At 31.0% G+C, this 27,575-nt stretch overlaps 1 protein-coding gene across 1 annotated transcript in view; it reads left to right on the forward strand.

The window, feature by feature from the left end:
* The first annotated feature begins 205 nt into the window (after positions 1-205).
* LOC130447340 (protein O-mannosyl-transferase TMTC1-like) overlaps positions 206-27,575 on the forward strand; it is a 152,650-nt gene continuing 125,280 nt past the window's right edge. The window contains exon 1 of the mRNA XM_056784107.1: positions 206-358. The gene's annotated coding sequence lies outside the window, so the exon portion shown is untranslated. The remainder of the gene's footprint in view (positions 359-27,575) is intronic.

Here is a 27,575-nt window from a genome sequence, read left to right on the forward strand (position 1 = left end):
CAAGATGAACTTTATATCGCTTCCATATTATTTGCTCTTATATCCTATCTATCTAGCAAATAAAACAAGTCTTCCAACGTTGAGCACAGAGAAATGATAGAGACGAGAACAGAAAACTTGTATGCATCTCTCGAATATACCCGAACACCGCAGCCGAAAAAGGAGTTGTAAAACATACATATACGGAGTTCATGTCGCAAACACCAGTAAACGGTTTCGAGTGAAAGAAAGGGTCGTTTCGGTTTATCAGCATAATTTTTCGCTCTTTCTTGTGCTTAATTTTTAGTGTTTTCTATAGTATTTTTTGTGTGAAATTTTAAGACACTTAGAGTCTGGGGAGAGTTGTGTTTCTTCCAGGGTGAGTTTTTATGCTTTATCACTATAGGTTCTGAAAAAGCATGGTAACTATGTAAACAAACATTTAACACCATTCGAAATCAACGGTTCTGATCAAATTAAGGAGATTTAACAAGCCGCAAACTACGAAACGATGGATATTTATTAGATACCAGATTCAGAAGTGGCTAGAATTCTGCTATGTTAGATTGTACAGGTACGATTAGAAGTTTCATTAGCCGGCTTTGCTAATTCTAATGCCAGAACGATTCTAAGAGTTCTACTTGTTTCACGTGGAAATCGTGCAACTAGATTAAATTGATTTCGAGAATACGAATACTGGAGTAAAGATCAAAAGTAAAGAGTATAGAGGGTATTGTTCATTAACAAATCTAGTTTGCGATTTCATCCAAATATTAGAAGACTGAAGATATAGAGACAGCCATAATTTGTATCTGAAAACAGCTCATGAGTTATCAATTATCGTGGTGATAGAGTGACTGCACGTGGAGAAAGTGAAACCACGCTAAAGAGCTAATCTTGTACCACAGCATGAATCCCATTAAAGTCCAAAATCGGATGTTGTGTCAGAAAACATCGATGTTGTGCGTATATTGATATTGCTAGATCTTCATGGGACATACGATTGGTTTCACTTGCACACATTCAATATTGCTTTCGATACCCCATAATTTGACAATCGTCCATCGTTTAAAAATAAGCTCGTGTCGAATGGTGCAGATGAATGCTGAAAAAAATTAATCGCAGTGCTTCACACGACGTCTTTGAGATCGTAATAAGCGACGAATCAAGGATCTATGCATATGAACCTGAAACTAAACAACATTGTATGTTGTATGGGCATTTCAAGACAAGCCAAATCCAACAAAAGTTTTTCGCACACAAGACACTTCGAATCAAATGATCCTCTGTTTTTTTCGGAATAACTAGGCATGTCACCGCCGTTTCATTGGAGCAATTTCGAATGGTACACCAGCATTTGTTTGCCAGAAGTGTTCGAAAAAATCAAGAAAGCAATCGCAGGAGACGAATTATTCTCCACCACGACGACATTGCAAGTTCTTACTTATAAGTTCATACAAAAGCGTTTTTGAAGAGTTGAAGAGCTAATGATGAAAAACTATTTGCTAATTCAGCACCAACTATCAATATAATATCAATTTGTTTGTGATAGATTAATTCAAAATGTGATACATTAAATATTTTCACATTAGTGCGATTGTTAGATAGTTTTTTCAATATATTATGGATGTATAATGGTTAACTGATATCACATTGTATTAAATTGATTGTAAGATACATTTCGTATTCAATTTGGTTAATGTAAAGTTATATGATTTGTAACCTTCGGCTACATTATTCATTTAATTACTTATATCCATATATATGACATTTTGTCACCCGTCTTTTCCACATAACAATTTTATATATACAAAAATGGAGAAAATACACATTCATTCCATCATATATGTATATAAATACATTATTTTTATTACAATCAAAAAATTCTAAATATTACGTTTAGAAGGTGACTAAGAATAGTTATTTATGTAACAAGTGTGTAAAGTATCCTCATTTTGATGATTGTGAATATTGCGGCAATCACATGAGTCGAAAAAAGGCCCTTACACACGAATTGCATACAATATTTTTTCTACAAGCGAAAATTTTATCAAAATACAGAAGTTTAACAGTAATTTTCTTCACGCCCTACTTTAATATTTCGTTAGAAGAAACCATAACGCTTTTATTGAATCATTAAAAAATATATTTTATTTTTATCAATATTTTCAAGAATTTAATTGAGCTTAGAACAAATTATCGAAACAACAGATAACAATTATTACTACATAGGTGGAAAAAACTGAATAAGTTCGACTTGAGGCCACGGAGAACTTTATAATAATTTTCATCACTGCTTAAAGTGAAGTTTTACGGACCCTAGAGTGTGTCTAAAGTACGTACTTTTCGCACAATAGTAGAAAAACAATCTTTTCTCATTCATATTTGGTTTTTGAATGCTTGAAATCATTAGTTCTACCATATCTCATCCAAGCACATCGTTTTGTTTAGAGAATTCTATAAAATGCAATTTCTGTTGTTCAAAGTTCACTTTAAATAATCGGAAGAAGAATTGTTCCATTCCTTGAAAACTCATCTGCCAGTCGAAGCATAGAATATGAACATGCTCAAGAGTTCAAAAATTCATGATAAAATTGTAATTTACATTTCAAGACCGGAAAATAGTCGAAGCGAGCATATTCCACTACGGCCCCGTAGCGGACCCTTTTCAGACACTTGTTTAATAATAACTTCCGTCGTTATTGTAGACAACATAAACAAATACTAAAATTTGTGTAATTTTGTTGAAGGTACAAAATTGTAAGTTTTAGATATCTGGGAAGGAAATGTGCGAGGATTGCCACTTGTCAGTTAAGGATAAAGCATCTAAATGAAAAAAAAAACAATTAACTCTCACATAATTATTGATATGATCTTATTGACTAAAAACGGTTTTTGCCTTCTTAGAAGCCTTGAAGCTGAAGTGATTTATATTTACTGTGACGAAAAAATTCACTTGGAGTACGTTTTAAAATAATCGTTCGAATTTTTAATGCTAACGATATCTTTATCAGCTGGAAGCGATCTATTACATTACAAGTAAGTATAAGTGCACAAATTTCAAAAATCATTTCTGTAAATAATGATTCTGGACGTGCATTATTGTTTGTGTAGCCACTATATAAGCAAAAATCACTCACATATCATTCCAAGGAAAGAAGCACTTTCGGAATAGTATGTAGGTAAGCATAACATGGTTGATATGATTCTATCAAAACCAAATTAAAAAACGCACATAATTAGTACTGAACACGCTCTTTAGGTCATAAGCATATGTTAGTACTATCTTTTGAAATACGAATATAATAAAGAACTTTCTATCTAAATTGTCATTCTATCATCTACTATAACTAGAAAAATTTGGAGTTTTATGAAAACCAAATCAATACCATCCCTTCATGCAACAATTAAATTGTTGGTTTTTTATAAAATGATGATTTACAAGTTGTCAAAGTATCAAAATACGATATATTTTTCCAAATTTGTTTCTCTTATAATTAGCAAGGAATGAAAATTTGATATCTGCATGTATGTACAGCTTTATTGCCATACCATTTGGAAACTTACATCAACATAACAGATTCACATTTTAAGGAATCTTCTTATCTCTAAATTGTAACTTACATCGTTATCGTTTGTAGAAAAATCCTCAAATCCTCAATTACAAATTGGGTTGGAGCATTTTTCAGAAAACATTAGTATCTGATTTGTGAAGTTGATTCCAAATTGAAGACTCTCATTTGTTAGGTACAAGGCATGCATTGAAGTGATACCGAATATCAATATAGTTATGAATGAGGTTAATTTTCAATAAATACTTCTTCTAGTGAAAATTAAGTTAATCTTCTATCTGATATATGTAGAGTAAATTTGATTATGACAACATGATTCATGATGTTTAGTCTTATCACGCAACGAACTTCGAAAACATTTCCGTTTATCCAAAATGGAGTTAAGTGATATATGATGACTAATGCTGATTTGTTTTGGGGATGGAGAAGAATAACGAAAATTTACTTATCTATATAAAAGTACTGTGTATTTTTAAGTGATCTATTTAGTAGGGATGATTGATTCTCCTAAATGGTTGCTATTAGTTTTCTGTAATATAAATAGAAATTTTGAGCACGTAATATTTACATTAGATTGAAATATTTTGATAAATTTATTATTGAGAATGTATCTGATCCATTTTAATCGAATAACAATTAACTATACTAAGAACTCTGGCAAGGAGGCCTAAGATAAAGCTGGCAAATGTATCACAAGATAATAGCGACCGTATAGATGAATTTGATTGCTTGAAATGTTTACCGTACTTCTGCATTTGTTGAAAATTCCCAGAAGTAGCTCAGTCCTGAGTTAAGTACCAAGAAAAATTGATCTCAATACTAATTACCGATTATTTGGACCTATATACTCAACTCCATTATCAATTACAAGTATGGAGATTCATTCATAAAATTATTTTTTTAACATTCCTTTTTTTTTGAAAAAACTTGACAGCTGAATTGATATTGACCGCAATAAATGATGGAAACAACCAAAATATAACTTTTTTCCAGGAAAATGGAATTTTTTTTGTTAATGAACTTGTTGATCCCACTATGTTATCACATTCAGGTTTCTTCTGACAGTTTTTGTAAAACTTCCTCTTTGTGCTCTGGTTATGTTCTTCGTACCTATTTGATAAGTTATATTATAAATATTCTCCTCGCTGTATTTAGAACAAGATCAAAAGTTTCCTAGTTATTACATTTTATGAACAACTAATCGAAATTTCAACTATTGAAATGCCAATCAAAAGAGACAGAATAATTATTTTAAGTTCACTGCTTCACAGAAAATATTCTCCGAAGTTGTTAGCTAGGAAAGTTGATTAACTTTCGAGTAGCACACGAACGATTTCATATTTTAATCCTTCATCATAAAAGAAAAAACAATAAAACTTTTAACAACGTATATTTAGAAAACCAATGAAAACCAAAATCGTCTCATAATTAAAAATTTGGAAGTTTGGGAGTATTGTAACAAGTAATTCCTAATTTGAATACTAAGATCGTCGTGGATTATTTTTGAAACAAAATTTTCTAGAATTATATAGAGTATATATGAAGCAGAAGCTCAGAAAAGACCAGTTAAATGTATTGAAGTTACGCGACGATCAATACATGTAATTCGAGCGGCAAAGAAGTGATAAATTAGTGAAGTGTTATGTGTTGAAGTGTTTGTAGTGGTGTGATTGCAGTAGTTAGTATTTAAGTAGTGTTTTAAATGTGAAATTACTTTGTCAATTCAAAATTTTTAATTATATTTGTGAGAATTGGATCAATAGATCCCTCTACTATCAACATTTAGGTACTTCCTAACAGTTTGCTGATAATTTGAGCTCTTGTCTAATTTAGTTATAATTTAACGGAGATTAATTACTAAATACATAGTATGCTTTCGTAGTATCATATTCTTTAAACTAATATAATCGCCATTGTGACTTGACTGGAAATTTTAAGCTGATTAAAATTCACATTATATAGGAGGGTTGAATGTTTGCTTACAGAACAGGTTATTAATCAGTATTCGTTCCAAAGTGCACTCTATAAAAGCTCTTTATATTTTCAAATATTTAATCTGATTATAGAAAATTATATTTGAACAATGTACTGCGAATTAAAGTAGATTTCAATGAATCAATATTGACGGATTTATCTTTCAACTATGCGATAATCATTAATAATAAATATTTCCTACATAGCAGACGTCAAGAGAACGATTTTGTAATAGCATAAGTTGGAAAAACTGGAATATACTTAAACAATAACAAATCCATGTATAACAGTGCAAGAATATAATATACTCTTATGTTTTCGAATTCCACTTTGCTGAGAGATGCCCAAATAAAAAATTAAGACCACAGAATAACTACGATAGTATGTCGTATGTAATTTCCAAAAAGAAATTTCACCAAATCCAATATTTCCAGTACAAAATTATGAGACGGATATACTCGTAGATAAATATATTTCACTCACTTTTTACGTGGAAAAAAAGACAGAACAGCGTTTTCTCCTTAAGAACACTCCACATTACAAGTAATAGAATTTTCCTTCTGGTACTTTTGCTTATGTTCGAAACGTGTTTTCACCTATTTATATGATAGTTCCTTTGTCGTTACTTTTTCAACCTCTTCAATTCTGTGTACTTTAATACCTCTTTTCTAACGAACACTGTTCCTCAATCCTCTTCATAATTTCTAATAAAAGGTTGACTTGACGCACTCTCATGGGGAAACAAACTGTGAATGAACCACGACCCTAACATTAAGAAGCATATCAGCATTGTTTGTATATTTGATTTAACTTAACATTGACTGCTGCGTCATAACCATATCACCGTGATTCATCTGCAATAAAGACCTTTGGGTGAAGATCTGGGTCTGTCTTCTGAGCTGTTCTGTTGAAGCACGTCATGTTTTAATTCCCCATCTTTTCTAAAACTTTTAGAAAGTGCTACGAGAAAGTTACGAGTAAGAACTCTTTTCTTATACATTAGTAATCTTAATACCAACCAATTCTTCTAAAGGTCCTCATAAACAAAATAACTTACAAATAATTAACTGATATATTTTACGAGAAAAAGTGATTGCCCAATCTAATGTGAAATATTTGATTTTATATCTATAGACGCTTCTAGATCAATGAATATATTGTTGACTTTTTCTCCCTTATTTTTCGTTGAATCCATCTGCCCAATTCGGAAGCACACCTCTCCAATATTGAGAAATCATTGTACAGCTATCCACTTATAAACGCGGAGCACACTTTTATCTACCAACTTCACGTTCAGCATTAATTAAGTGCTCAATACTTTCCAATTCAAAAAAATGCATAATCATTTACCAATTGAAATCAAACCTGTAACATCTTTTCCCGCATTTCGCGATAATTTGACGGTATATCAACTAGAAAGTTCATTTTTCGGAAAAAATAACAATTCACCAATCGTCGTAGATAAACAACTTGTTACTAACATAAAAATTATAAATTATTCATGCAATTGGTTACGTCGACCAAATCAAATAAAAAAGTGACTTCGAGGACAGTTTTATAGTACAGTTCACTCAATTATTCGTGAGAACTGAAATATTTTATAAAACACGTGATTAAGTAAATTCGTTTCCCTCGTGGGGTTAACACAGTATTAATTACTCAATGTATAAAATATTAGTTGTTGCTAGATAATTACAAAATTTTTAAAAATAGTTCCTATGATTCATGAAATGGCCCAATCAGATTAAATCAGACAACGGAAGTTAACTGTTCGCTGCCTTCATAAAATTAAACTGATAAAAAAGATAACAGTAAAAAATTAATGATATCCATTAGACACGCGATTAGATAGTTGAGAAATAACAGAAAATCAAGGATGTTTTGATATTATGTTGTTTATGTTAGAAGTGGACAAATATATCTAATAAAATATTCAAAATCAGTAATTGGAAATGGATTGTTTGGTATTTGAAACGAGCAGTTTGAGTTAATAAATGGTTATTATTTGCTTGCCAAGTAAATGAAGTGAATTTAAATTATGTGGACTCCATATTAATGGATAAATTTATCCTGGTTTTCCCATTAGAATACACATATTCTACGTCATAAGTTGATAGTTTTTATATATCAATATAAAATGATTAGAGACGTCGCCGTCGTTAGAATTTATAGTTTCATAGGAAATGACAATGCGAATGAAACATTTCCTGTTGTTTCATGAAAATTTCCAGAGAATGCTTTATGGCTGTGACAATCATACCCTTTAAGTCTTCGATCGAGTTACATTCTTTTTTTTTGAGTTGTTTTCTAGCGAACCAGGCAGATGGAAGTTATATGGGGATTGTTCCGGTTTAGGGTGGCTTTTCAAGCTGTTTCCACTTAAACTTGGCCAGTAGACTTCGTGTGAGATTAGAAACGATTATAAGAGCTCAATTGCGGAGTAACTTTCATTCAAATTCATTATTGGATTTTTCAAGTGCTCCACGATATCAATGAGTGGGTCAGACCTTGGAAGTTGAAAAAGACGTTGCCTCCTGAGTGCACACTATTTCTGGCTTTGTATCTGGTAGATATTTCTTCTAAGATTACTGGAATACTGCCAGTTAGAGGAAGGTTTAACTACTCCAGCTAGAATGTTGCTGACTTCACAGCAGATTCGTTTTAGCACGAACAGCCTGCGAAAACAAAATACGCATAATTTTTAATTGCTGGAAAAACAGAAACAGGTTTTCCTGATTGTCAAAGATTGGCAATTTATACCAATAAAGGGCTGTTCTGAAGACGTTGATTTTCAAGCAAACAAACGTCTTAGGATAGAACCATAGATTTTGTCTTATTTCCAATGTTCTACCTCACCTCTATGATAAACCACAATATTTTATACGTAGTCTCTTTATATGACGCTAAATTATGTCTTTAGCTATCTAATTATCGTGTTTCAATGCTTTTCTCCATAATAGATATGTATTCAGTTGATTACGAGAAGTAGGGAAATCATGCTACTCAATAATTATTCATAATTAAAGCATAGAATGTATTGCCCTACATTCCACGGTTTGCCAATTCTCTCCATGAAGTTCAACTATAAACATTGTTTTCCTTAACGAAAATCAATGACTCCCAGTTTTATCTCCAATAAAAGTATCTATGATCCGCTTTCATAAAATCAGACTGAATTTGAACCAGAAATTGAATACATTATTAATAAAAACGATATATTTTTCATGTTCAAATGTTTTCGCTATATATGTGTCAGTTGAAAATTGAAGCAAAAATACAATGAAAAAAAAAACAATGAATGATTCTGATTCGGTGGAAGCTCAAGAGTCAAATATATTTTATCATTGGCTGATTGCTGAAGTGCAAGGTGAGTGACAGAATTCTATTAAATTACGTTCAAATAAATTCGAATATAGGTCCTTATAAATAAGCAATGGTAGATGAAAACGTGCCAATCATCATTTGAGGAGATGATTGAATTGTGTATTGATAGCAGAAAATATTAGAATATTCATAAGAGTTTTGAGTATTTTTGATACGGGAAAATGTGCATACTGTTTTATACTGAATTCATTAATCAATATTTTGAGCTGAATGTGGAGAAAATTTCATTTTTGTTCGTTGTGGATGGAAAAATTTTCTGCATATTGAAAATCAGTTGGAGTTACACTCTTATGGAAAAGTATTGCAGCACGACAGCTGCTACTTAAGTTGGGAGATAGACAATAAACAATTTTGCATGCAATTGAACCAATTCTGGAAGCATTTTTTTCGTACCGATTGAGGACCTCCGAAAGATGTGATTTGAATGCATCCATCGCTTCTTTCACTCTGCGGAAATCATTGGGTGCCAACCAAAAACTGTACCCATCGATTCGATTTTTTGACTGAGGAATAGGCTCTTTGTCCCTATTTGAACCCCATAATACATATTTATTCCATGATTAGTACTGACAGCTTGTTTTCTTCTAAATGAACTATTTAAACAGAATATCTTTACAGCTAATTTCGAAGATATCACATTTTTCCAAATCTTTTATTTTATCCTTGGGATAACCCAACAAGCTTGTGGAGGAATGAACAAATTTTAATCCACTCTGTTGAAAATTCTTTCCAACTCTTTTGAATAAACAGTATTGAAAGGTACCTGTTTTTCATTTTGATTTTGGTGGTTCCACGAGGATTCTTCATAAATCTATTCATAAATCAATTATCATGACCATTGAGTACAATCACATGCTGAAGTCCTTTCCTCATTGTATTTTTCGATATTCAGTGGAAAATCGATGTACCAGGAAATGAAGACTGGCCATCTTATCTTAGATGTAACGAAAAGAATTTGCTCGTAGCAAATAGTAAGTGTCCATTACATTCCATTTAATTAGTAAACTTTATGCAGGGACTTACCCTGGGAAAATCTTGATTCTCTTGTTTAATCTGCTTCTCAAAGTGATTCATAGTCTATTCAAATTCTCTCTAACCATTTTCAGATGCTCTAATAATCTAGAATAGAAATAGGATAGAATTTGATGTATTAAAAGAAAACACCGCTACGAGCAAATATATCCCGGCTGATTATTTTCATAGTATCCAACAAAAGAGGAAAAGACTTTCATTGAGGATGTGGGTGTGTGGATATATCAATTAACTGTGATCAGTTTAAGAAACCTCTATGTGAAACCACCTACGTTCAAAACGAAAATAAAAATCATGAGTCAAATTCAATTTACAACATTGTAAGAAACTATTTATTTAGCAAATGATTAACTGGAGTGATTTCAATAATGTGATTAAGGTACTCGACGAATATTAAGAATCCAGTTTCATTATATAAGCTCTCTTAAATAATAAATCTTATATACAATAATAACTATAAATAATTATAAATCGGTAGATAAGGATATGCGTGCCTAGTCAGAAATAAGGGACACTTTGAATCACTTAACTATATGATTGACAGATCCTAATGGTTCCCATCAGGAGTACAGAGTACAGAGAAAATTTGCTCTTATTCCTCTTAATACCGTTAATACAAAAATTATATCTAGCAACAAATTAAAACAACTGTTGGGCAATCCCAATAATTGAATACCAGATTTGGATAAGAGTGGAATCAATGAAATTGGGTGTAACGATTGTGACAAGAAGTATGTTGGGCCGACTCAGAGATCCTTTAATGTTCAATTTAAATATCACATTGATTTTAAAATAAAGACTAACCGAAGAATCGGGTTTTGCCGAGCACGATTCTATAATTAATTGATAAATGCTTTAAAAAGTATTGAGATTGTTCGATTAAATAAGGCAAAGGGCCTATTTTTTACTCAATGATGATGATTTCTTGCTCAATGATGTGAAATATTCCGCCGAAGAGGTTTTCCCGATAGTGTTTTCGTGGTTCCAGTTTAACTTCAGTATGAAGATGATAACTTCGTTGTTGAAACGTGCATCAGAAGATCTAATGAATGGTTTTTCCTTTTTTATATTAATAAGAAATAAGCAGTATTACTTATTGAGTTTTAATTGTAATTGTACATAAATTAGATTTAGAATTTTCTGAAGTTTGTATTGTCCACTGTCACATAACGTACCTGTGTAATTTTTTCACTCGAAAAAAATACACATTGATGTCTCCAAGTGGTTTTTCCAACATGTCATCATTTATTCATTAACGATTTTTTTTCATTTGGCTGCTTCGTACCATTACATTACTCTTTACTTGGTTTGCCTCGAGGTTTCCTGACCCATCTGTGAATCTAACTTATTGGATGGATGTTTTGTTAAAAAATTCCGATCTAAATAATCTGTGTTGTGAGTGGTCTCTTATCAATTCACCTAATCCCATTGGATTACACTTAAACCACCGCTTGGAAATGGTTTTTTTTTCTTTGATAAAAACTAAACTCTTATTTCCAGATAAATTTTCAAAGGTGCTGAAGATAGGAACTGTTGCACTGTTTAATTCAAATGGTTTGTTTCCTTAAACTTTGGTGAAATAAAAAAACAACATACGATATTTCTAAAGTCTTTAAGGAAGGTATTTTAAGGAAGAATGAAAACATTTCAAAAATTGATTATACAATATCAGAAATTATTCTTTTAGATGCAAAACGAATCTAATATATTCATAGCATGTGTATTTTTTCTTCCTCTCAAATATTTCCTCTATATTGAATAGCAAATTCAAACTACAATTCATTTTTCTTCAACTTATTCTCCTTCTATTTTGTTAGTAATTTGTATTACAAACTAACAATATCTTTTTCACAGAAAAGAAAAGCGTTACAACCGTTATCAAACGATAAAGGCAAGCTTCTAATCAGAAAATAAATTAGATCATGGAAGTATCAAACATTAATCACGGAATCAAATGAAGCAAACAATGCAAGTAGCTGTCGTTTTACATTCGAAATAACTCACACCAAGTTATTGTTAAAGAATATTTGTATGGAATGTAAATAGCAGGTGGGCTAGAAGGAAAGTGGATAACAAAATACGTTCTGGATCAGTTAATGGATTCCGTGAACGTTATTTTTTTGTGAAGTATGTTGGGCAAATATACCCAAATTATGTTTGCAAAGGACCCTTTTTCTATAATCAACGAATACCGAATATTCAATGAATTAAATAGATGAAATTCAGTAAATATAGAATGAAATGAATTGAAATAAATTATCTAAGAAATCTGGAGCAGGTAACCATTTAGAAAAAGCACTAGAATCAGACAATTCTATCTGGTTCACTAATGGTGAGCTGCAGGTATAATATCAGAATTGTTTGATTTACAAACGATTTATTTGTTTCGTTAAAACGTTTCTGGTCACATCAAGATATTTTAAGACCAAATATGATTATATAACAGCGATATTTTTTAATAATGTTCCACAATGTAAGATCCTCAAACGTGTAAAATCTTTGAAAAAAGCGCCCCAATGGGTGATAAAATAACATTATCTTGAAGCATTTATAGTAATATGAATGTCGAAATTACGAATATTCTTCTCAGTTCATATTGTAATGTTTTTCTTATTGTTTTCTTATTCTAATCGTGTGTTTAATTTATGAACACTATAACTCATCACTAATACTCAACTTATATAATTTATTCAAATTCTTCGGTTACTTTCTATCTCGTTCTGTTCACTATGACTATTTACTATGAACTAACCTACTACGATAAGCGAAGTCATTTATATCTCCAAAGGAAATTCTAAAATTTTTAGAAAATGAAGAAAAAAAAAACAAATAAATAAATAGACTGTAAACGAATCGCCTGCTACAATAAAAAATTATTAATTCATCTAAATCTTCTTGATTTTAGATCTCTTCTGTTTCAAAAATAATGTTTTTTGATAGTTTTTCAAGTTTTTTAAGTTTTTTGAGTCTTTATCAAAAGAAAAGTCGAAACGTCAAATTCTATATTTCTCGCAAAAATTATGAAAACACTAATTTTGAAACAGAAGAGACCTAAAATCAAAAACATTTAGATGCATTATTATATCAAAAGGTCTAAGAAATAAGAAATTGAAGAAATAAAAAATTATATGATAAAAAACATTTGGGTATATCAAAAATGACGCGCCCCTTCGCCAAATTTTAGAATTTCATTACAACCGAACAATATGCTATGTTGAATTAATTAACACAGAAATATCGACGTTCGTCGCAGATTAATTTTGCTCCAATCAAGTTCAGATCGCCAGCATGCAGCTGCAAATTTACTTTGTGCCAAATTCTATATACATCACTCTCATCATAGTCTCAAGTGATGAATATTTGTTTTACAACTATTAATTTCGTTTGAAATCTTGGACGTTCTTCTTGTAATTGATGAATGAGCAGTACTTCAGACAGATATGAACAATGGTGACCAATCATAGATGGTTCACCATCAGTCGCTACAAAAACAATGCTGTTAAAAAACGTTCCACGGCCTAAAACAAAGATTCTACTCGGATATAATTTTCTAAATTGGGATAAAATTAGTTCTTGGCACATACCTCTACCTTAAATATATCGAACAAGTTTTAACACAGCTTCATTAGCGAGTTATGTTGACTCGTCAAACTAGGGAGGGAATGTATTGGTCTGTCAGAAATTGTATGATTATTTGTCTCTAAACGGACGCTCGTAAGCCATTAACGTCTTATATAATAAATTATGTGATGAACTTCGATCTGTTCATTGGCATCTTCACTAGTTTTTTAAGTGTTAAGTGTTAAATAGAATAAACGTAATAAAACTTATTTATACGAGGATGATCTCAAAAGTCTTTGGCCTAACCTAGAGATATGGATAGTTGGTTGGAAAATACCCCTGTATTAGAAAGTACACAATCAGCATATATTTCAAGTTTGAAGATACCACGTTGTTTAGTATTTGTTTGGCAGCCATCAACAGTGAACGTTTCCAATAAATTTGTAAACCCGGAAAACATCGTTATGTGATACAATACTTCAATTTGAAAGGCTTCAGCTCAACCAATACGAAAGTTGAACTAGATTCTACTCTGATTGAGACAGCTGTCAACAGTAAAATATTGGGTAGCAGAGTTCGAAAAAGGCCGTATGTCCTTCGAATACCAGCACCGCAGTTGTCTACCTACCAAATGAAGTGACGACTCCAAAAATGTTGAAAAACATCCACAAAGTGGTACTGAAACATCTTCAACTGAAAGTGCGTGAGCTAGAAGACATAGTATGCATTTTAAAAAGTGCGGTACATCGCAGATTAACTTAAAATTTGGAAATGAGAAAGTTTTGCTTACAATAGACCAAAAACAGCGTCGTGAAAGTGATTCGATCGAGTGAGGCAATGATTCAAAGTAATAAAGCCGAATTTTTGCGCCGGTTCAAAAGCATGGATGAAACGTGGATCCATCACATCACAACCAAAAGAGAGAACAAGCTCCAAAGTAGGCGAAGACCGTTCCATCTAGAGGCAAGGTCATGGCGTCGGTTTTTTGGGATGCGCGTGGGATAATTTTCATTAACTATCTAGGAAAAGCGAAAACTATCAACAGCGAGTATCATGCGAGCTTATTGCAATGTTTGAATGAAGAAACGGAGCAGAAACGGATGTATTTGGCTAAGAAGGAAGTGTTGTTTCATTAAGACAATGTACCAGCTCCCCATCAGTTATTTCTATGGCTAAAATTAATAAATTACAGTTTAAATTGCTACCCCATACACCCTTTTCGCCAGATTCGCCTCCGATTATGATTTTGTGCTTAAGAACTTTGAAGAAACATCGTAATCTTTTGCATAATAGCGTACCCCTTAACGATCTCTCAAGAAGAGAAGAGGTTTTACTTTGAGTCGAATGATGTGTTCCATTTAGCTCCTGATTTTCGCTTGACAAATTGGTTCAATTAATGTGCTAATTACTTTCCTAATTTTTCTTTATAAATATGTACTGCTGTGTGCTACAGTATTGTTCCATTTTTATCGAATATGTTTCACGAAATAATGTTTGAATGGATTTCCGTAATTTGGAATATTCCTGTGTTTTATATTAATATTGGGCCTAAGATAGTCTACTACATATAGTACAATTATAACTACGTTCCTGTTCCTGTACGAATATCGAAAAAGGCGCTGCCTTGAATTTTTATATATGGGAGTAGGTGAAAATGAACAGGAAGTTTCTTTTTCAACTTTTGAATATTTAATTGGAACGCAGCAGAGGTCTGCGAAAAACTGTATTTCATTTACTCTTCCGAAGCTGGAATTCAAAATCAGCTACATTTGTCGCTTGCCAACGGCAACTTCGTCTATTTCCATTTAGTATTCACAATGAAATTTGCGTGAATTTATAGTTAACATAAATTCAGGTACTGATGAAGAGAAAATCTGAATAATATCTTGCGAAATGGGAATTGAAATTATGTGACGTTAAATAGGAAGTGATTCAATATTTTTCTCACATTTATTGATACATTTAAGGGAAAACTCTCAGATATATAAAAATATCTCCCTTGTGGATGTAAGTTCCATATAGTTTGGAGAAAAAACTATCAATTGTTAAATCAAAATAAACAACTGAAAGTAGTCAAAACGTCAAAATGTTCATTTCTCTTTGAAAAATTATTAAAACCTAATCAATTAACAAAAGATATCTAAAATCAAGACAATTTAGAAACATGAACATAAAACATAAACATCAAAAGGTCTGAGAAAGTGAGTTTTTATTTGGAACGTGGCAAGGAAACACCAAAGTGGACTAACTTTAATATATTTTCCGAGCTGTATTTATTGTATTGTATTATATTGTATTATTTGTATTGTATAACAATAATGAAATTTTACTTACAATAATTAATTGAGATTTCCGGTGATTTTTGATATTATCAAAGCTTGTAAAAATCTTTAAACTCATAGAATCCAAAATTCAATATTCAAATTGACGTTGATGAACATATTGATTAATTGAAATATTGATTCTGGTTACATTTTGAATAACGTTAAATTTTCGTAGGTTAGATAAGGATAAGTTTTAGTGAATAATGTTTGATATTGATTGGTGAATTTATGGATAACATTAAATTTCAATAGGTTAGGTCGTTATGAATGTAGTTGAATATTCATTGGCTAGAATATAAATGACAATAAGTTTTATAGGTTAGTTCGTTTTGTTTTGTTTTTTCAAAATCTAAAAGATATACATAAATTATACTAAGGTTATCTAAAGCAGTTTTCTTATTAATGCATTGATCATTTTGGGAAATATATGTTGTTTATAAAAATTCATATTGTGTCCTTCGTCATAGACATGAGTCTAATGAACATCTATCAGGATATAATCTAATATAATAATAATATAATCACTTTTGTGAGAAGTTATTCGACTGACCAATGTTCTTTTTGTCACAATTTAAACAAGCTATTTCATGTACTATGTTAGGCAATTAATCGATTGGTGTTTTAGTAAAAACAGATTGAATATCAAGTGTTTGACTGTATGCTATTTTAATATTGTGTTCTTTAAAAATTCCAGAAAGTTTAGGAGTTTATATATGGTAAATGTGTATAAATATATGTAAAAGAAATGTTAGAATTGACGTTTCAAAATGATGATTCAATGTTCGTGGACTTGTGAAACGTTACAGCATTGTTAGATTTAAAAGGAGACTATGTTGAGAAATAAAAATAATGATTAAAAAAACTATCTTGTTTGTTTGTAATGTCGGAAACTTTTCAGACAACCCTCATATGATAATTGAGCTCACAACGATTTTTCAATCTATCTACCATATATTTGATCAATTTCTTTCTCTTCGAAAACTTAATAATGATCCTTATTAAACAATAGAATTTTGGGAAATATATGCTAGTAGATGCCAACGATATCCGATGTTTTCAAAAATTTGAGTACGACATAAATGAAACATTATAAACTAATGGAAATATTATCATGAATTTATATGAAACTCAAAAAAATTAAGCTCTACCTGAAATTCTGTCAGAAAATTTGAAATTGAATTTGAAACATATCAGCCAAAAAAAAAAACAACTTCCATTATCTCCACAATGAGAATACAAATGTTGTTATGTAATAATATTAGAAAAGAGAGAAGTGTTGAAACTGGTTGGAGATTTGCCAGTGGAACACTCTCATATTCAAGTTAGCACTACAAAAAAGGGCACTAGTAGGATATAAATATGATTAATGACCTTATATCCTCTGCACAAGGACACTAATTGCCGATTTATAGGAGCCCAATTTAATTTCTGCTCGCTTCTTGAACAATGATGTTTATTTATCTTTTATTATAAGGTTATCTGTAGTTATTAGTAGAAAACTAATAGTTTTCAGTATTGAATGTCAAGAAGAGCTTTCCAGATTTCATTCTACCCACAGTATGATTTCTGTGGTAATTCATTTATTCGGTAATTTGTTATTAGCGATTGAGTGTGAAATAAATTTGAATACTGCGAACAATGAATCAAGTGAAAACCAAATTGATTTGGTAATTTAATTGGATGCCATATTCAAGTACAGAAGTACATAATTGTTGTAATTATTAAACTAAATGAGAATATGCCAAAATTATATTCCAAAGTTCAATTATAAATCACAATATCCTTACAATGTATTGTTTATATTTGATGAATGATGTTTCAATTGAAATAGATAATTGATGATTGAATCTGCTCGTGTTTTGAAGAGAACAGATAATAATTTCGAAAATTGCGCCTTAAAGCATTAAAAAAACATGTCCAGTAAGACTTCTATTGTTAATGATTCGTACTGAAATAAAATGATGTCATGAGCGCCAGTATATTCACTATTTGTTGAAATTTGTAAATATATTCAATTTCAATTTGGCTTCTTATCATCATAAATTGAATACTTCATACAATGAAGGAGTGGCATCATCTACTCTAAATAAATTATTAAAATCACGGTATGGTCATTAATACCGGTGCACAGGAGTTATAAAAGCAATGAAAAAGCAGGTTTAAAAGCCAAATAGGTTAAAAGCTGATGGTTGAACAAAAGTTACATTAATAAGTCAGTCTCCTAACTGGTAGACTTCTTAAGAAAAATGAAGCTAGAGAATGTGAAAAATCATACATTCGCAGTAAAATCTACCACCACAGTAAAATATATCGATATAATGTAGGTAGATAATAGAATAAAATCGGGTTCCAGATACGTCAAAGAATGATGTGGACTGGCAGATAAAAATGCTCAAGACATCTTCTTAGAAAAAACACTTAATCGTAAAGTCCGATAATTACATAATTATGAACTCCAATAATATGAGCTGAAATAAACACTTCTAAATGAAATTTTTGAAGAAAAGTGAACTTAGAATATTTGAAATCGGACTTACCGGGTTAATTCTATAAGAGCACTTTTAAAACTTGTTGCATTTCAGATGACCAATTGAAACTTGCATATAGTAGTATCAGAATATTAATAAAATACCTTCAATCATATAAAGTAAAATAAGAAGTTGATAATAAAAATAATTTATCCCATTATTTTGAAATATTGATGCCAACTTATAATTTCTAATTGGTTAGAATGAAACTGCTTAGTGAGACATGTTTCTCAAATGATCCAATGGATATAAATTGATTTTATAATTAATTATTATTTTTTATGTATAACGTTTATTGTTCTATTAATCTATTATTATAAGCAAGTATACAATATTGCGTTGCTCAAGATAATAAAAGAAAGTCATAATCGTTTGTGTTGTCGTTCGTGTCCTATAATAGATATTATAAATATTGGTTAGAAAGGCACCTCAATTCAAGGAAAGGAATTGTGGCATGATTACGATCTAAATAGACTAATAACTGAATTGTATTCGTGAAATATAACCAGCGAAAATATCGTCATAGGCCAAGCTCTCTCATACTTATTTCATGTACGATTTGAATAGAAGAAAAACTACATTGAAATACAGTAATATAAATATTGCAACAGAAAATTCAGGAGATATTCAGTAATTCAAATTATTTTTTATTTATGATTGAAGTCAAAATAACGTGGTCTTGATTTGGAAGAGTATCTTCTCGCAGTGGACCAGCTGCGGGATTCACTGTTTTAGTTCGAAATAGTTTTTATACCGAACTGTATTCTTGCGAATTAAAGCCAATCTAGAAAGGTGCGACTAAAAAATGAACATGTGACATGTGTGCAGAGAGATATTATAATTTGTATTTATTCGATAAAAACAATTCTAATATGGAATGAAAATTTATGCCAATTAAAGACGAATATGTATAAAAATGAATCGGTCGCTAGAATTACTAATGCTCAATGCATATATGGGATTATTGATAATCATGCCACTGAATGGGTGTTTTCTAAGAAATTTCTCGTCTATTAGTAACAATCAATTTATTGAACAAGGTTCATTTATTCTATGTGTAGTTACTCGCTACAATCAACGACAAGGAAGTTTTTCTCACTCCATCGATTGACAAGTCTAAACAGCTTTCTTAAAAATTAGTTCGTCAATCAATTCGACACAAAAAATATGTATTTCAACATCTACATAAAAAATCGGATAATCAATATCCACTTTTACGCATCCTTCATATTACTTTGTCAGCTGGCTACAGGTAACAAACTAATTAGGTTTTGTTTACGAAAAATCTGAAAGTATAGACATGTTTTATCTTCTAGTCTATTCTTTAAACTATATACTTTGCTATGATAGATGTGTAGATAGATAAGCAGTTTTTCCTAACCTGACAACTAAAGTGGAAATTCTTAAATACTAAAGCTAGCAAGCAATACTACCGCTAACGATCCACGCGGTACTTGCATAATACTCTATTTATAACTAACATTTTCATTCTAATTAGCTCACGAACTCAAACAAATTGAGCTTTCGCACTAAATTAGCATTGTTTAGGAGCTAGATAACCTCAAAGTTCCCATGCTGTAGTATCTATTGTTCATGGCTATTGGCAAATGTCTGGTCAACAGTCTTTACATCGAAATTTCTATGGAGATCAGTGTTACGTTATTACCAAGGTGTATCAACGATGTGAGACTCGTGACTAAAGTAACTTTTTTTTCACGAATTGCCGTCAAAACGTCCTACTTGTGAAAAAAAGTATTACTTTTCTCACTTGTTGCATAAATAACTATTCCATTCTCTTGAATTACGTTTGGAGACGAAAAACTAAAATACTGCAAACCGCGTACCCATTTGGTTGGAATATGTCGCTAATTCAAAGGCTACGGATCTATTTCTAGAATAGTTATAATAAATATTGGTCAAGTAAGTTCATCAGCATTCTCCTTCAAATGTTCACTCTCAAAAAAGGGAATAACTAGACTCATAGTACTTTTGATCATTTTTTAGGATAATAATTTTCATTTAAAACTGTTTCTGCTTCTTTAAGAACATTGAATAAACAATATTTTGGACGTAACGTTATAACCACTATTCCGAACATATCTCATATAAAATGAGTATAAATATTTCTCTAGCTGCAATATTTGTTTCAATAAAAAAAATGATGAACAAGCCAGTATATAGTGAAGGCATTAACATCGAAAACTAAAAATATATGGTTTCTTGTAAGAAGTACAAAAAGTTAATCCAAAACAAAGAGTACATAAGGACAATGAAATTCTTCGCCAACTTACGGGAAGATAAATATGTGCATATCACAAAAATGATGGAATATCAAAAGTATACTCTCTCTGCAATTTTTTCTAATCAAATTAGTCCATATGTTATCAAGCTTCAGAGAGTTTCAAAACTTCTCCAACAGAAAAAATATCCAATAATAAATTTGTTAACAAAGCTTATTGAGAAGCGTTGATAAGAAATGTAATTATATATTATAGACCCTTTTCGCACAGTTAAATCTCTAGATTTTATGAAATATCACTTCTAACTTGTGTGATCTCAAGGTCTAGAGTAGATTTTATCAAAATCATAGTAAAAAGGTTGAACATGGTCGATGATTGAGTGGTTTTCGCGAAAGCCAAATAGATAGGGAAGAATGACTTTTTTTGTATATAACAGGCAACAAAGAGACACACCAGCAGAACATCTAATATTTTAAATACACAAAAGATTGATTTAGAGAATTGGTCGTATTCAAATTCTAAAATTTTATGGAAGGTGCTATTCATGGAAAACCCATCGCATTCGCCAATATTTGAAATATTATTAGACTTCGGTTTTCGAGTCTTACATAAGTTATGATTTTGTAACAATACTAGAATTATAAGATTCACCACTCATTCTAAATATCTGGTGTTTTTTGTTAATTGTACCTCGACAGCTATAGCTATGGTACATTATATATTAGGTCTGTTCCAGCTCCAGCAATAGTATTAAGTTTGAGTAATTAACAAGTAATGTTATTTTCCAACTACAAATTGAACTTGTTCAATACTACATCGATAAGAGCAAAAATCTTTTTGATAAATTCTGAATATGAATCAGCGCATGGAAAACATATTTTATATCGTGTATTATGCTTTATCTGGTTGTGAAATATGCCAAAAATAAAATGAATTTTGCGGTCAGCTGTATCCTTCAATTTGCCTTGGATAAGAAGTCCTGGTTAAGTGCAACTAAACCTAACTTTATCTGTCAAATTGTTATATATTGAGATATTGGTTTTCATTCTCTAGAAGTACTCAAATTCGATAACAATTATAAACAGAAGAAACGAAAAAGATTCAAATATTCAATGGCCACTACCAAGCCAATTTGGAAAACCATCAATTTGTTTAATGAAATCCTAATTTACGTATGGGACATCCAATATCTTTACCCTAGTTTTTACAGATGTGTATAAAAAATGCTGTAGTACATTGTCATAGAAAATAGTCACTGGAATCGCCGATATCTAATGTTGTCTTTAGGGTTACTAAAAATTATGAGAATAAAGGGTGGTTTGAAGGAATAGTGGTGACAATTTCTGATTAAATAGGAACAATAAATTCATTAACGAAGATTAATGTTTTTTATGCATAGTTACTTGCTACAATCAACAACAGGGAAGTTTTTCCCACTCCATCAATTATCGAGTCCTAACAGGTTCGTTAAAAATAAAATCATCAATCACTTCGACACAAAAATGGTGTAATTTTGTTTCCAGCTTGAAAAATTCACATCTACTTTTCATGTAACTTTTACATTATTCCGTTAGTTGTTTGGCAGTAGGTAACAATTGCTCTTACAAAAGATTCAATCGAAACGTTTTCAATTTGGAGATTATTTTCTGCTTCAAAACGTGAATTTCGGTACGTCAACATTTGTTAAAGCAATTTGAAAAAATAGTTGATTTTCAACGAAATATTTACCTGATACATTGTTGAAGAAATATTTTGTAACTAGAACAGATCTGATACTTTCAATATATTCAAAATATTTTGACCTAAAACCGATTGGAACTTACACAAAACTCAACTTTTTACATGAATCGAAATATAACACACCAAGTACGATATCGCACGTGATTGGTACCGATATTGTACAGAGAATTCACCAACACATTCGATAGTAGGCGTCCTATAATTATTTTAGATTCAACTATTAAAAACCGAGACTAACAGTATCAAAAAATATCTTGTTAGCTGATTATATCCACATTGATTCACAAACAATATCTTTTCTTTGACCGTGTAATCCCATCCATTCTTAAAATCATCATTATTGACCACTATTCAAATATAATTTTCTATAAATGAACGAATTGGATGGTTTCCAGCTAACCAAGGAAATCAACATTATAAAACAATGTCTAGCTAAAACTCTGTTCACTATCTTTGTTAATGTTCATTTTGTGTTTATAATTTGAAAATTTAGTTGCGATTGGTGTTGAGTATTCCCAACAAATGAAGGTGAATGAAAGTTTCACATTAACTCTGTCAGAACTGGCAAACATTCAGCGCTAATTCAGCATCATTAACCCGAGAGAACTCGCTAAAATTTCCGTCACACCAGAACTCGCTAGTGAGAATTTCTCTCATGGTGCCTCACTTAAATAATTTCACCGTAAATTAATTCATTTAAACATTTTATTTGTCATGTTTATCTATAAGAAGGATGTGATATAGTTTATATACTAACTAAATTTTCTAATCTAAATGTATAAATTGTTTAAATATTGTGGAAAACTAACCAAAAAAACAAAAATATAATATCTCAACACTCATCTTTTTTCACAAAAAGAGATACAAACAAAAATTTGTTTTACTAGAGAAACCTTGCTAATCAATATTAGCACATTTTACGCAACTGTATACTGTCACAATTATAACACACACTTTTTTGGTTTTTTTGTTCTTCTTTCTTGGTCAAAAAGCACAGAATTCGCCTACCATCTGACTTGTATTTGTTTCTTCAGTATTCAATGAACACCCACAATTTTTTTCATAGCAGTACGATCTTGAGGTTTTATATTTTGGACAGCTGATTTAGTAATAAGGTGAGATTGCATCAAACTCGGTGCCAGTTCTTTGAAAAAACCCTCCTTTCAATCAAATTGTCAATATTTGCTTTATAAATGATCAGACTCTTGATGCCACCTATATTCATCGATCCGAAAAATATGATCAGAGGCCGTCTGCAAGATACCATTTTGTAAAATGTTATTATTTCGGACTTGACTAAAGCTCCGGTGCTCTCATCTAAATTGTCATTGTTATGGAATGTAGAAAGTGCCATCCAAAAATATTGGTATACAAAGCCTTTTGTTTCGTTTCATTGAACTCAGCTGGAATATCTTTTTATTTTTTTCGGATTGTTCCAACCACACATATGTATCCAGCTGATTCGGCTAAGGGTATCGATGTGAAATAGTTATCAATTGTAATATTCCGTCTAGTATACAAAATATGATCAGCTAATCTCTTGATCACATCAGTTTTACTATTATCTTTTTTGAAGTGTCCACCATAAAGCCAGCATAAATTTCCTGCCTACTTACTTGGTATATAGTGCCTAAATTTATAACGCCCACGGAAAGGCTCAAGCATCTTGTCGATGGTGGTGACATAGTTGCCCTAAAACTTTCTGGAGCAGTATCGTCAGTAGCCCATAATTGTATCGTACTACATTCTCAATAATAGAGTCAGGGAAAAAAGCTTCTAGCTATCAACTGGTGACATTGCACTGCGAGTGGAAACTCACACCAGGTGGACGAATTACAATGTTTTTCTTGGAAGTATCGACATTTATTCGGGGGGATTACGATGCCAAACTGTTGTTATGTTTCTTCTTATTAAACCGTTTAAAGATAAAACATTTTCAAATGAACCGAGATCAACTTCGGATCGCTCAGATTTGTGTTATTATTATTTTTCACTATTAAAAACGCATTTCAAGAACAAAAATACATAAACATGGCTTCGAATTTAAATTTCCCTCTAAGATCTGGTCTCACTCTAAAGACTACTCATTCTATTATGTTATTGTTTTTACTTCTTAATGTATTGATATTGATTCTCTGTTATTACCGCACGTGTATAGGTGAAAAAAGTTTGTTACCGCTGATAGAATACACCCGAATTTGCGTTTTTGAAACCAGATTACTTTCGAGCGTTTCTGAAGTAATTCGTTCCCTGAATCAATTTCATCTCATGTGAGAAACACTTCTATTCTATTTGGGTTTCAATGGAATTTCGTGATAGGCCCATTTCCAATCGCAATGTTGAACTCGCTTACCTGAAAGGAAACTGTTTCTTTTGCATCGGTTCGTTCACAGTTGAATTCTATCTGGAATTTAAGGATATGGGAGAGGAACACCCGATTTAATTGTAAATGGTTAACTAGAATTGAGGATTAGAAAAGAGAGTTGGAATATTAACAACTTAGAGATTTTAAGCGCATGTGAATATGTTTCCAGTTACGAGGCCATCTTATTATGATAGCTGCAGAATATGAAATTCACTCTAAGAACTAATCATTCTTTTATAATCTCATATATTTTTCAAATTCATTGTAAATTTAGTCTTGATTTAGGGTTTGTGCAGAATTTGTTCTTAATATAATATTTTGTCACCAATAAAATCGCATGTTTCTCATAACTAGACTACGTCCAGTAGGATTATGGCATTATATTGTCCATGTCGGTTTTGTCTATCCTATAGTACAATTTTGATATTCTCTCTAACAATTTCGACAAATAATCGTCGTGTCGTCCATTTGGTTCCATTAATTTTTTAAAATATTCCAAATTTGTGAAGTGGAAGTAGGACACTGCTTTCTGACTTTCCTCTCCAATTTGTTCCACAACAACTTAATTATGTTGAAGTCGAGCAACTGTGATGGCCAAATCATTAGTTTCAGTACATTCTTCCTTTCCAATTATCTCAAATAGTCTCTGCACAGCTTCGAGAGATGCTTGAGATCGTTGTCATGGTGGAAGATGAATTTTCTACCGATTAGCTAACGTACTATATTTTTTATAGCCTCATTTCTCCAAATTCTCCCCAATTTTTACAAGGTCTTTGGCCATCCTTCCTCCAAACCATCACACTTTTTGATTAGACCCAAAAACCTCAAACTTTCACTCATCATTTCATCATAATGTTCGCCCTAAACATTTTCTATTGTCAAAGCTCCTATTGGAAGCTTATTTTTTCAAGTCACGTCCATGGTATATCTAGGTATTTTTAATATGGCGGTAATGGTACGGTTACTTTTGCCTAGAATAAGAAGTCGAATTTCAAACGATATTTTCTTGGTTTCACCTATTTCAGAACTTATTTCGAGAATTTCAGAAAAAGATGTCTTGGTCCAAAAACTATTAGTGCATTCTATCAGGAGAAAAAAGGTCTACGATTATAGAATTGTTTCCCGCTACATATTTGTATGAAAATTTGTAATTAACTTTAATTTACCCTATAGATAATTTTTAAAAAGTTTTTAGCACCGACTTTTTATTCTAAAGGGGAGAAAACCACCTGTTTTGAAGAATAATTAAAAAAATTTGAAAAATACCTTGCATGAATTAAAATCAAACTTTTTTATGTAAAAAAGTATTGTTACATATCGCGGAATATAATATACCTGTTAAATGTGAATATAGTATGTATATTCTCACAGGTAATACCTACTTGCGTAACGTTTCGACCGTACCAAAGAAGGTAGGTATGCCCATAATATAGAACTTCCGGGTTCTATTTATATATTCCAAAAACATTGCGACAAGATAGCTTTAGCTTTCTCGCGATAACTTTTTTAATTTTATAGCTATGATATTGATCCATTTTAAAGGAAATTTCGAATGCTACAATTCCTGGTAATTCGAATATTCCATGATTGTTCGATTTTTAAAAACTCAAGGTCAAAGAGATCAAGAAAAGTGGGTCTGGTTCTTAACTATAATCTTTGAAGTGCGATATCTTTTTTTTTTTCGTCATATATTATTAAACAAAAGATCAAATTGTTAAGTAAAAAAAGATCTGATTAATGTTATTTCTAATGTTTTTTTGTTATTGCTCTATTTATGGAGATATTAATCAAACATTGGAATTTTGTTAATTAAATTCGAATAATTTTTTTTCAATAGTACTTAAATTTTGCAAAATATTGATCACAACTTATTTAATATATAGTGAGTATCGAAATGAAATATATTAACGAGTGATTATCTTCAATTTCTATAATAATGAAAAAATTCATTACTTTTTGTATTATTCTATTTTGAAAAAGTTATAGAAAAATTTATTTTTGTCATAATTTCTTTAGTTTTATCCAAATTCATTGAAATTGGTTTGCAATAACCTTCAAAAAATGTTCAGTACATTTTTTTATAATATTTGATTAGTTTTGTGTTAAATTTATTCGTTTCTTTTCAGACTCCAACTTTATTTCTTACATTTTTTGTAAGTTCTTCATTTTCAAAATCATTTCCAGAAACCGTCTGAAAATGCTCATTTTTACACGAAAATTAAATATTTTCAACTAGACATAACCTATGAAATAAAGATTTTCATAGAACATTTTTTTCATGGAATTACTTTTTTATTTAATTTCAAGATAATATTTTCCATCCCCTAGAAGGGGTATCTTCGACCCCATAGTCAATACCAGGTGTAAACATATTTCCCAAAACTGATTCTCACATTGATTTTGATTCAATTTTGATATCAATTAGTTGCAGGGATCAAAAATCTCTGGAGAAACTCGTTGGATTTGACATTAGACAAAACTTACGATCTAGGGATCTAATTTCTACCTATCATAGCCCACAAATACGTCTCTTGCTTATGTTAAATCACTCCTAAACTTTACAGTATATGTGAACAATGTAATACCAGAATTGCTAATAAACAGGATATTTAAATCCTTGCTATTTTTAGAAAAATCTAAGATAAAACTGATAAACCTACTAACATAGTTTATAGAATTTCAAATTGTACAAAAAAAAACATTCGTTAGACTAAAAGGACACTCATCAATAGGATTACATATTAAAAAATTATACTGTATACATAGACGTTCACGCGCCAAACACGTACTTATATGGGCCATTCTATATATCATAAATTGCCATTCTTCTTTAAGTATTAACATTTCATTTCCAGTATAGCCTATAACAGGTAGAC

This window comes from Diorhabda sublineata, chromosome 8 (genome assembly GCF_026230105.1).
Source record: "Diorhabda sublineata isolate icDioSubl1.1 chromosome 8, icDioSubl1.1, whole genome shotgun sequence".
Classification (NCBI taxonomy): domain Eukaryota; kingdom Metazoa; phylum Arthropoda; class Insecta; order Coleoptera; family Chrysomelidae; genus Diorhabda; species Diorhabda sublineata.